This window comes from Schistocerca americana, chromosome 4, assembly GCF_021461395.2.
Source record: "Schistocerca americana isolate TAMUIC-IGC-003095 chromosome 4, iqSchAmer2.1, whole genome shotgun sequence".
Classification (NCBI taxonomy): domain Eukaryota; kingdom Metazoa; phylum Arthropoda; class Insecta; order Orthoptera; family Acrididae; genus Schistocerca; species Schistocerca americana.
In genome coordinates this window covers 502949108-502961997 of record NC_060122.1, presented here as the reverse complement: position 1 = coordinate 502961997, position 12890 = coordinate 502949108, and the positions used below count along the sequence as shown (strand labels likewise).

Genomic DNA, 12890 nt, shown 5'->3' with positions numbered 1-12890 from the left:
AGTCCACAAGCAACAGTCCCTTTGAATCGAAAGATCCAATAACCATCACTTTTCCTATTGAAAGTACACTTTTGAATTTCATCTTCTTCGGCCAGTTAGATGGTGCACTTCCACCGGTTGCCGTTCCGTCCCCGCTTCGAAGTGATACCATATGATTTTATCGCTTATCACACGATTATTACAAGGTTATCATCCCCAGAATTCTCGTACTGTTCCAAAAGTTCGCTGTCTTCCATATTTTTTTGGTAGCATCCGTCAATGTTCTCGGAAACCATCTGATGCAAATCTTTTTCAGCTATAACTGTCTCAATATTCTGCATACAGTCGGTTGTCATACTCCCACCCGCAATGACAGTTCATAAAATGTTTGTCTGCGTAAATCAGGTTGTGAATATACTGAACATTGTATGTGCAGTGTGGAGCGTTTTCAGTGCCGCTGTGCTAGAGATCCCGAGATAATCTACCTGCCCAATGACTAACTGTACTGCTATCATTAGCGTCATTCCTGTACGCCTTCTTCAATATCTCGTGAATGTTTTGTCACCGTCTTGTTCTCACAACACAGGAAGTCTGTAACACCACGTAGCTTCAGACTAACATCAAACGTATCAGTCTACTTGACGGAGTGCTACCACAGCGAATTAAATTTGAATATAACCGGGAAGAATGTTTATGTGACCTCAGTGAATAACAAAAATTTAGAATAAAAATTGGACTTTTGAAAAAACTGTTGTGCATTTATTTTCGACTGACCGCCATACCAATCGTTTCTCACCTCATTGACGTATGTTCCATGTTGCCATCGTTTCTTACGATGGATCGCCGTTGAACGGTGAGCTGAGATCGATTACTAAGAAACGTTTTCTTCAGTAGCATACATGGAGTGAGACCCTGAAGTACGCATTTGCTTTGCAATCCCCCAGAGTGGAATTGCTTAAGGAGGAACCCTAGCAGATTACACTTACGGAAGTTCTGTTTTTCATTTAATAAAATTCTGTGATTCTTCGTAATTCTAAGAATATGTGCTTTATGCATATTACTTCACCATTTTCGCGCTTAAACACCTTTTTAAAGCAGGTGCGGGGCGTTTTCTTTAAATGCCCAGCTACCACACTACTGCCAAACACAAAACCTTGCCTAAAATGTCTCGCTATTTAATTTTGGGTCCAATATTTCCATTGAAACTCGCTTTTGTGATATCCTTGAAGATGAATCGACTGTACTGCGAGCAGGAATTTATTTCGATCCAAATAGCTTACTTCAGTTTACTTGAGTTTTGCGCGCTCCTTCGTATTGTAAACTTGTTGTTGTAACTGTTTCGAGCGTAGTCCAACGATTTTGCATCGCAAAATGGCAAAAACTAAGAAGTTACATTACACAAGCAAATTTTACCGTAATCAACACAACTGTGTTGCCAAAAGGAATTGCTAAGTACAACAGGTGTGAAGTAAATGGACAAAAACATACACATGCGCAACCCAGACCGGAAACTGTTATGGTAGAACTAAAACCAATACACAGGGATCTGTCAGATCCTAAACTCGTGAAAACACGTTCTCTTGGCAAAACGCAGAATCCAAATGAAGGCTTCAATAGCTGCATTTGGAAGTGCTTGCCAAAAAATGTTTATGTTGGCATGTCAACTTTTCAGATTGGTGTCGAGGATGCCATAATATGTTTTCACGATAGAGAACAAGCAGATCAAAAACCATGAGCAGACTAGGCATCAAAACTGACGACAGCACGGAAAATGGGTACCTACGAGTGGACAGGCAACGTGTCACTGCAGAACCTTTGAAAGCTTGACAAAAGAGGCTAGAATAACAAAGAAAGGAAATAAAACTACAGAAGATGAAAATTACATTCAGAATCAACGAAATGGTGGAGCTGTAATGCTCTGACATTTTATCATTAAGAAGAAAATGACATGCAAATCCTTAGTTTCAGTTTCCGATAATTAACGATTTTGCTCACTGAGGTATCATTACCTCATGCAGTATTAAAGCTACGAAAACAGAATTTTGCTTGAATAGTAATACAGTGCTTGCCTGCACAGTGAACTAGATTATTCAACAACGTCTTAAATATTTTAAACTGGAGCGTATCATATGTTCTTAAATTACTAGAAGAAAAAATTGGCTTCTAAAAATTATTTTTAACTTATACAAAATAATAAAGTGGTAAATGTTCCTGCTTTATTCTTTTAACAAGTTAATATTTAAAAGGATTTCTTTTGATTTTTTTACTTTGGAGCAGCTACTGCCGGTCACTAGTTGCAGTATCTGAGTCTGGTTCAATGAAAAAAAAAAAAGAGAGAAAAAAAAGAAAACAGAAAACACGCGTTCCTATATGTATGGGAATTTGATATACGTCCTGATCTCCTTCTCCCTCGCCCCCTGTCACTTTCCATTTCCTACTCTCCCTCTCTCTCTGTTCATTTTCTCCTCTCCTCTCTCTCTCTCTCTCTCTCTCCATCTCCTCCTGCCCCTCTCTCTCTTCTCTCTCCCTCTTTTTGTCCATCACCTCCTACCCCCTTTCTACATCCGTTTTCTCCTCTCCCCTCTCTCCCAAAGTCTGTTGTAGTATTCTAAACATAGTCCGATAACCCATTCATAAGCACAACTTTCCTATTTGCTAACAACATTGCATCACAGTATATACATAAAAACGCCATATACTGTATATATATATAAACCACATGGCGCCACAGTACGTACATAAGAACATGCCCGTATTCAAATGCAGATTTGAGTCAAAATTTCACAGCAATCGGTGAAGAACTTTCGGACATATACGATTTTGAATAAACGAATATTTATAGTTTTAAAAATAAATAAAATTAAAATTACACATAATTCATTGCGCGAGATAAAAATCAATTTTCACTCCATTATGAACACAGTATTTAAAATTTTATCACACTGACGTCACAATAAACTAATTATTTGGTAAAAGAATACTTCAGTATTTCTTAAAGTTTTGTATTATTCTGTTTCAAAATACTAGTAAAAAACACAGACCATGAAGTCCAGGTCGCCGTAAGATACAACACAGGCACACGGCTTAGAAAGAAGTCGACCCGCGCAAATGTAGATGTGCTTTCTAAACTGGCGTTTGACCATCTCCTCAGAGTCTATCAGCCGGCATTACCATACGAGTCTGTGTCATGTACGTCAAAGGCAAATTGGATACACTCCCCGGGCAAACGAACCGGAGTGACAAGCGAACATGAAGGCAAGAGCGGCCGTCTAGTCTGTGTGAGGGGCATATTACGTCTGGAGGTCGCGGCCACCCGGAAACAATGGCGCATATTTCACGTCGGGGCAACCACCACGGGGCAGTGCAGCTACCTGCGACACGCCCACGATGCGCGGTCAGCTCCCTCCTGCGGCGGGCGCCGGCCCGTACGTCCGGCTACTGTGCTTACTGCAACTCATCACCACCAACGACATTTACGAGGTCACTCTCAAAACTAAGGGCCCACTGACTACAAATTGTGGCCAGCTACTGCGGTCAGTCCGCACGTGCGGGTGAGCGGTTAGTATGTGTGGCAGCCGCGTGGGAGATCCGGTGCCCAGTACGGCCGTGAGTTTTTTTTTCAGTTTTTTCTTAGTGGTAGGACCAAAACGGAGAGGAGAATCCTTCAACTGCTTGAAACAGAACCAGCTGTTCCGACTTGCAAAATTTGACATCGACGTCCGAAACACCGAGGGAATTAACCATACACCCTAAGATCTAAATTATATTATCAAAAGAATCAGGGCACATGTTAGTAAACATTAATATTGGAAGTGTCCACCCATCGCCTTTCTACATCTACATCACATCCATACTCCGCAAGCCAGTTGACGCTGTGGGGCGGAGGGTACCTTGAGTACCTCTATCGGTTCTCCCTTCTATTCCAGTCTCGTATTGTTCGTGGAAAGAAAGATTGTCGGTATGCCTCTGTGTGGGCTCTAATCTCTCTGATTTTATCCTCATGGTCTCTTCGCGAGATATACGTAGGAGGGAGCAATATATTGCTTGTTTCCTCGGTGAAGGTATGTTCTCGAAACTTCAACAAAAGCCCGTACCTAGCTACTAAGCATCTCTCTTGCAGAGTCTTCCACTGGAGTTTATCTATCATCTCCGTAACGCTTTCGCGATTACTAAATGATCCTGTAACGAAGCGCGCTGCTCTCCGTTGGATCTTCTCTATCTGTTCTATAGACCCTATCTTGTACGGATCCCATACCGGTGAGCAGTACTCAAGCAGTGGGCGAACAAGTGTACTGTAACCTACTTCCTTTGTTTTCCTGACGGTTTGAAGTCCGCTGGGGACAATTTCAATGAGATGTCTGAATGTCTGTGGAGGAATGGCTGACCATTCTTCCTAAAAGCCGAAAACAGTGAAGGTAGTAATGTTGGACACTGCGTTCTGGAGTGAGATCGAGTTGGTTGTTGGTTGATTTGGGGAGGGACGAAACAGCGAGGTCAACGGTCCCATCAGATTAGGGAAGAATGGGGAAGGAAGTCGGCCGTGCCCTTCCAAAGGAACTATCCCGGCATTTGCTTGAAGCGATTAAGGGAATTCAAGGGAAACCTAAATCAGGATGGCCGGACGCGTATTTGAACCGTCGTCCTCCCGAATGCGAGCGGACTGTGCCAACCACTGGGCCACCACGCGAGAGTGAGATCGACGCTCTGAACCGTCCCAAAGGTGTTTTATTGGGAACAGAGAAGGACTTTGGGTAGCTCAGTCAATTTCAGGAATGCTATAGTCCGCAGACCGTTGCCTCACAGGTCATGCTTTATGACAGAGCGTGTTCCTCTATGTACGCAGTACACAGTGCTGTAACACGTGTTCACATCCTTAAGTGTGTTTTAGGCACAATAAGGGGACCACCCCCCAAGCATGAAAGTCACCCCCGTAACTTAACACCACATCCTCCATACTTCAGTGTTGGCACTATAGGTGCTGGCAGGTAACGTTCTCCAGGCTTTCGGAAAACACAATCGTTCCATCGCATTGCCACAGGGTACAATGTGATTCATCACTTCAAATCACTCCTTTTCAGTCATCCGCTGGCCAGTGGCGTCGCTCTTTACACCACCTCAAGTGTCGCGTACCATTGATACACAGTCACTGTGAAAGCTGGGTTGGTGACAGGACTCTGGAAGTCACAAGTGATTCCTTCTGGTGATTTCAGGTAACTTTTTATAACTACCCTCCTCAATGATCCACGGTTCGTGCCCGTTAGTACAAAAGGACTATCTGGTCTTGCTTTAGCTGTGATTGTTTCTTCGCGTTTGCACTTCACAATCACAGTGCCAATAATGAACTTGGGCAGCTTTAGTAGGGTTGAAATGCCCCCGGTGGACTTGTTACTCAGGTGACAACCAGTGCCTACTCCACGTTGGAAGTCACCGACCTCTCCTGAACGACCCATTCTGCTGTTACTGCTACTCAGCTGACAACACAATATTTCTCGCCTCTTTACTGGCTGGTTTGCCTCTCGTGACGTCTGGTGATCAATTACGAATTAAGTAGGGGTGTCTGGATACTTTTAATTACTGTACCTCTACGACTGTACTTTGCAAACAACTACGAGGTGCATTGCAGAGGGTAGACACAGTACCTCACGCACTCGATGCGGTTTCGGTAGGACTGTGATTTAATTCAAGTGTGCCTCAAGCCAAGCAATACAGGTAACGATTTATCATGATGATGATGTTTTGTTTGTGGGGCGCTCAACTGCGTGGTTATCAGCGTCCATACAAATTCCCAACCTTTGCTCAGTCCAATCTTGCCACTTTCATGATTGACGATGAAATGATGAGGACAACACAAACACTCAGTCACCTCGAGGCAGGTGAAAATGCCTGACCCCGCCGGGAATCGAACCCGGGACTCCATCCTCGGGAAGCGAGAACGCGACTGTGAGACCACGAGCTGCGGACGCGGTTTATCAAATAGAACTAGCACCACTATAAGGCTGTTGTTCACTGACTATGCTGTTGAGTACAGGAAAGAAACCTTATTGAACTGTTGTAAAGAATTCAGAAAATCTTGGACAACATTTCCAATAGGTGTAATGAAAAGTAATTCTTTCGAAATGTGGATTAATGTAAGATCATTCTTATAAGGTCCACCACCCGTAGCTGAATGGTCAGTGTGACGGATTGTCAATCCTCTGGGCCCGGGTTCGATTCCAGGCTGGGTCGGGGAATTTTCTCTGCCCAGGGACTGGGTGTTGTGCTTCCCTCATCATCATCCTGTCATCCTCATCGACTGCGGGTCGCCGAAGTGGCGTCAAATTGAAAGACCGGCACCTGGCGAACGGTCTGCCCGACGGGGGGCCTAGCCACACGATTAAATAAATAAATTCTTATAAGAAAGAGAAAGAACACGATTATATCGGATTACTAGATTACTGGAGCACGTATTGATCATGTCACATCGTAGAAGTATTAGGCGTAATACTAGGTAGCGTTACAGGATGAGACGATGACGACAAATCAGAATTAGGGGAAGAAAATGGAAGTCTTACATTTATTGGAAGGTTTCTGGGAAAATGCAGAACATGTGTAACGAAAAATCATGTATAAGATGAACAATTCAGGAATATTGTTCCAATACTTGGAACCTTCTTCAAGTAGGCATGAAGAAAGATATCGAACGAACTCAGAGACGTAATGCTAGGATCGTAACCGGTAGGTATAGCGTACGAAAGTGTAGCAGCAATGCTGGGGAATGTAAATGAGAATCCTTGGAGGAAGGGTGGCGCAGTTGTCGCGGAACACTGTAGCGTAAATCAGAGAACGTGAATCCGAAAACGACAGTGCTGTCGCCATCGTGTATGAATCGTGGAATCATGACGATATGATAAAAGAGATTAAGGCTCGTACAGGGGGAAAACGCGAATGTAACAGGAAAGAAAGTAGATTTTTATTGGCACGGTGTACTCTCCGCCACGCGCTGTATAGTGCCTTGCGGAGTGTATATGTAAATGTAGATGTATAAACCCCACCTGGACATTTATGTAGGATTTCTGTGATATTCTTAAATCCCTTAAGGTCATTGTTACGACGGGCTTTCAATAAGTAATGCAACACATTTTCTTTTCTGAAAGGAGTATGATTTTCTCAGGATTCCAATACACCATATTGCCAACGGCCCTGCCGCAGTGGTAACACCGGTTCCCGTCAGATCACCGAAGTTAAGCGCTGTCGGGCTGGGCTAGCACTTGCATGGGTGACCATCCGGTCTGCCGAGCGCTGTTGGAAAGCAGGGTGCACTTAGCCCTTGTGAGGCAAACTGAGGAGCTACTTGATTGAGAAGCAGAGGCTCCGATCTCGAAAACTGACATACGGCCTGGAGATCAGTGTGCTGACCACATGCTCCTCCATATCCGCATCCAGTGACGCCTGTGGGCTGAGAATGACACGGCGGCCGGTCGATACCATTGGGCCTTCATGATCTGTTCTGGAGGAGTTAATGCGTCATATTATTCCCCACTGTTTTGGCTACAAAATCCTATTTTTCAGCACAATCTCCGCTTAATGCGATGGCGTTACGCCGCCTTACTGGCAGGGCGTGTATGTCTGCATGGTACGACTCTACTAGTCGACGTCGGAGCCAACATCTTACTGCATTAATTGCCTTTCCATCATACATACTGCTTCCCGCGGAGAGCCTCCTTAATTGGGCTAATCAAATGGAAGTCGAAAGGCGCGAGATCCGGGCTGTGGGGTGGATGTGAGAGAACAGTGCGATGAAGTTTTGTGAGTTCCTCTTGGGTGCACAAACTTGCGTGAGGCGTTGTGTTGTCATGGAGAAGGAGAATTTGAGCTGTGACGTGCTTGACCGTGATCCATCGATCACCTCGAATGAGAGTGTCCGCACGTTCCAACATTGCAGGAGTCACAGCTGTGTGCGACCGGCCGACACGTGGGAAACTGGACAGGTATGCGCGACCTCGTTGCAATGATGACAAACGCCTCGCCCAACGACAGCCCGTTCTCTTGTTTACCATCTGCGATGGTCTAGTTTTTCGCAAAAAGAAACTCAATGACCGCTATCTGCCTGGAACGCACCGCCTTTACAGAGGCCATTTTGAAGTCTACGTATACCAACACCACATATCGGAACTTCGTGAAACCACAGACGTTGAAGCGGGAATATTCCATGATGACCCTAAAAAACTGTATTTTTTCAACCGAAACTGGCGAGAATAAGAAGTGCTGCATTACTTCCTGAACGCCCCTCCAATTTTGAAAAGGGCACTGCCCATTTCCTTCCCCATCCCTCTTCAGTCATATCGCGTACCCACTCTGTAATGTGCTGCATGTCGACTGGAATGAATTATACCATATTCTTCTTCTTTCAAATACATTAAAGAGAAATTTGTAATGTGCATTCTCTGTGACAATAAGTGACTAGGGAAATCAGAAAGCATTGTGTGACCGTTACAAGTAATAATTCTCATCTGTACTTTAACGCGTACGCACAAACAATAAAACTTTCCAACAAGTATTTTGTCCCCTTTCGTTGTCACAGGCCCTGAAAGCTGCATGAAATAAAATGAGATCCGCCCCACTAAATGTTTCCATAGGTCTTGAAGAGTTTATTATTCCCCGGTACAATCGGTGCCAGATTTCTCTCGCTGACCTGCCTAGGTGCACAGTCTTTGGAAGACAGACCGCCTCTTGTCACGAAAAGGGCGTTGTCTCCAGTAGGACTTGCGGCACTGGCTCTTCTGTAAACCACGTTCATTCTTCCCTCACGTGTTATTCAGCCCAAAAAGTAAATGCCCTCAACCGATAGTGAGACAACAAGGACGTTGCATCACATGGATATAATTTCATCTGTGTGTTAGAAAACAGTATCATATACGAAGGCTGTCCAATAAATAATACACCAGAGATTTTGCTCATAAAATATTTATATTTAAGAGTAGGAATTTGGAGACAATATCAGTCAACATTTCCGTCACACGAATTACTTTCTACATCGCCTATATCACGTTTTATGGCTTCACACAAGGGCTGTCTAAGAGCGCATATTCCCTGTTCGTAGAAGTTCAGAGTGATGAAACCGGATTTCGTCACTTGTAATGATCCTTGCCAGTAAAGTCTCACCATTGGTTTCAAAGTGCTCTCACGGCTCAGATGATATGTCTTTTCTTTGAATCTTGTGGTATGTTGTGAGCATTTGTGGACCGCATAATGAGAATACCTTTGAGTATCCAAGCGTCTCAATCATTGCAGACTCACTGCCAATGTTCGCCCATAGCTGTAGAGCCAATTGTCGGCGTTTTTATGCGTCGCTTTGCACGATTAATGGTGTCCGTTGGTTCACCAAATTTCCTTAATATCACCATTCCAAGAGCTGGAAGTGCAAGACAGAATCTTCGTGTTGTTATGTCCCATAGGGTGATTGGTGCCACAGCAATGTCTGCAGTTGTAGGTTTGCTCGGCTCTTGTTAGAATGAGTGATACTTATGCCCGGTATACTGGTCAGCCACAGTCCTGATGGTCCGACCAAAGTATGACATGCCACAGCTGCTCTGGATACGGTTGACACTTGCCTTACGCAAACCAGTGTCATCCTTTACAGGCTCTACAAGAACCCTCATCTTAGATGGTGGTAGAAAAAACACATGAGCTGTTATGTTCGAAATGTTACCGGCGTAATTCAGCAAGTCAGTAGTCTACAATGCCACCTCGCTATTTTCAACAATCATCCAGTTCATTGTTGGTCGATAGCGCAATGCGCGTTAATCTATCTTTCACTTTACTCGTTCTATCTTCGAGGTGTACTAAATCACCTGACAAAGTTTGAGGCTTTGAGATAAAGAGATATTTCATACCTTGGTTCATAGGGTCCGAGTCATCTCAGACACTGAAAGTTTGTCAGTTGAAATAGTCCACCTCGAATTCTCTTTTCTCTACCATCGATGTATATATATGCAGGATATATCACATGGACGTCCAAGGAGACTCGGTGTTCCAAGAAACTATTTCCTAGCTGACACCCAATCATGGTCTTCTTCTCTATACCAAACTCGCTTAAATACGAAGTTTCTCCGTTTTCTTTACATGCAATCGGCCTATCATTTCCCTGTATCCTCACTGCCTCTTATATAGCGCACCATGTACCCCTTCTTCATCAAGGTATTCTAATAAGTACGTTGCAGTGGTGATCATAGCGTTCTGGCTTCCCAGATACTGTAAAACCGTTCTTGAAATGCCTGTAATAATATTATCTGTCTTCAGAAAAAAGAACAGTTGAGAGGTATTATTTGGCGAAGCGACATTTTTGTTAGCTAACATCCGAAAAAATTATAATTTTTAATCATCTGTAGTTCCTGCAAGAATTTTTTTTCGTGTCATTCAAAAAACTTATTTCAGGCAAAGAGGATTTCCAGAAGCCTCCATTTATTTTTGGAAAACAATTACTTTTTCTACCACTATCTGTCTTTCATTTAATAAAAAATAGATTGTCTGGTTGGAAGGTGAACGGAGTAAGCTATTACTGATAATTACCAGCTTAGGCCATTGCACACGTCTAGCGTTTCGGTGGATGTCCCTATAGTGAGTGCAATGCGGAGAGATTTTTGATTTACACCACATCACAGTATCATTCACGGGCATACAAAAAAATTTATCTCTTTGGAATTTGGTTTCTATTGTACGACGGTCTGGTACAGGGTGGCACAAAATAGGTGTTACAAAGTTTTTGTCTACTACGACATAATGTGTGGTGATACATTCTTGCTATCATATTTATGCTACAGCAGACAACCTAAAATTTAGTAGATAAGGTTTTCAAAATGCTTCCCGTCTGCGGCAACTAATGTGGAAAGCCTGGAATTGAATTCCGTGATGAATCACGGAAGATCATCATTTTCGTCTGCAGTAAGAAGGTACTGGAATGTTGCAGTGTATCTTCGAAGACTCTGTCCCAAAAGAAATAATAATACCGGTTAACATCGTTACTATAAGTGGTCCATTCCACACCATGTTCAGGCGGCTTGACCGTGTGGATTCACAGCATCCCAGTGGAGCCAATTCTGTTTGTTGACGTCACGTCCCCGCGGAGACGAAAGTGTGCCTCATAACTAAATCTGATGCTTAACGACCGTTCCATTTTCAAAGCCCTCAGTCATCTGATTTGCAAAAGAATATCGCTGTTCCACATCGCCGGCCGAGGTGGCCGAGCGGTTCTAGGCGGTACAGTCTGGAACCGCGCGACCGCAGTTCTAGGGGACTGATGACCTCAGCAGTTCAGTCCCATACTGCTCAGGGCCATTTGATTTTTTGTTCCACCTCACTGTACTTTAAAGGATGGCGCAGTTGAGTTTTGTAAGGATGAAGGTTAAGTTTCTCTTTCGTGATCCTCAGGAGAGACAGGCGTGACATCCTGAGTTCCTGTGCTCAAAGTCTTTTTGATGTAGTGGGCTCCTCGTTGAACAGGGTTCGCTCTCGTTCCACACTCTCCAGGGCTTCAGCTGAGGCTGGTCGTTCTGAGCAGCTCTTCTTTGAGTCATATAAGGATCCGTCTCTTCAAAACGTTTCACCAACCTCTGAAGACACAGGGAAAACATTACACAAAATCCATATCAGAGGGTGCTTAAGTTTTGTGATGACTTCCTTTTAGCATTGTAATCTCACAGAGAAGTGGTCGTTTGACATGGTGCTGTTGTCGGACCAAATGTGCTGTTGAATGCCCGTCTCACCACAACAATACACCCAGAATTTGTGTAAAATGTCTTTACGGTAAAAAGTACTTTCCATTGTTCATGCATACGTTCTGGAAAGTGAATTGAGACATTGTAGAGTTACTTACAGAATTTTCAGAGCTACAATACAACAGTATGACAGGGAGACTTATTTATGGTACACGATTAAACCACAATAGACAAATACTTTGTAACATATGTTTCGCGCCACTCTGTGTTAGGCGTTTATGGACTTATTACATTCTGCCTCACACTTCGGAACAGTTAACTTTTTGCCCTCGGAAAAACACGTCTGAAGTGATAAATTGTGCATGGTGAAGGAAATAGAAGGTAAGGAATGTTGTACGTTAGCAGAGCCCGGACTGTTATCGGGGAATCCAGAGCCACGGAATTCTGTTAGAGACCCTGAGTCAGCGCGCCGCTTTTTCGGTGGAGCAACTCAGCACTCCCTGCTCCTTGTTCAGACTCTCCGTATCTTTCTCCTCGACTCTCTAATAAATGCCTCGGATGCTCTCGACCGAGAGGACAATCATGTATCGTGATTTGCAAGGTACGCCAGGCGCCGCTGGAAGGAAAAAGTCTCCCGAAACAGCGAACAGAATGCGGCGGGCGGCGGAGCGGCCCTGTCGTCTGGACAACAGGGGAACTGCTTTTTGCAGCACTGTTCCCTACGAGTTTAGACGCTCCGGAGAGCAAGGCGCTGTTCACAAACTCGTACACTCCTAAATTCACTCTCAGAAACAGTAGGTATGCACATGGGGTGGCAACAGACCTATACCTTTTCCGCGGCTTTGTTGCTGTCTTACAGCAGGTGTGCAGTTTCAGACCACGTGCATTAATCAGCGAGTGTGACACTGGTTTTTAGTCGAAGTTAATGGCTGCTGTCGGTACTAATACCTTGAAAGTTACTGAATCGAGGCTGAGGGTAAGACAAACTGTTGACAGTAGGTGCTGTTGCGTGTAGCAGTGATTTTCGTAGGATTCAAATGGCTCTGAGCACTATGGGACTTAACATCTGAGGTCATCAGTCGCCTAGAACTTAGAACTACTTAAACCTAACTAACCTAAGGACATCACACACATCCATGCCCGAGGCAGGATTCGAACCTGCGACAGCAGCGGTCGCGCGGTTCCAGGCTGAAGCGTCTAGAAACGCTCGGCCACACC

General features: G+C 44.2%; 1 protein-coding gene and 1 pseudogene across 1 annotated transcript in view; both read left to right on the top strand.

Annotated features, from left to right (window-relative positions):
• Positions 1-12890, top strand: part of LOC124613962 (laminin subunit gamma-1) — a 1180138-nt gene that overhangs the window by 675916 nt on the left and 491332 nt on the right. The gene's annotated exons all lie outside the window — the stretch shown is intronic.
• Positions 7149-7266, top strand: LOC124614293 (annotated as a pseudogene).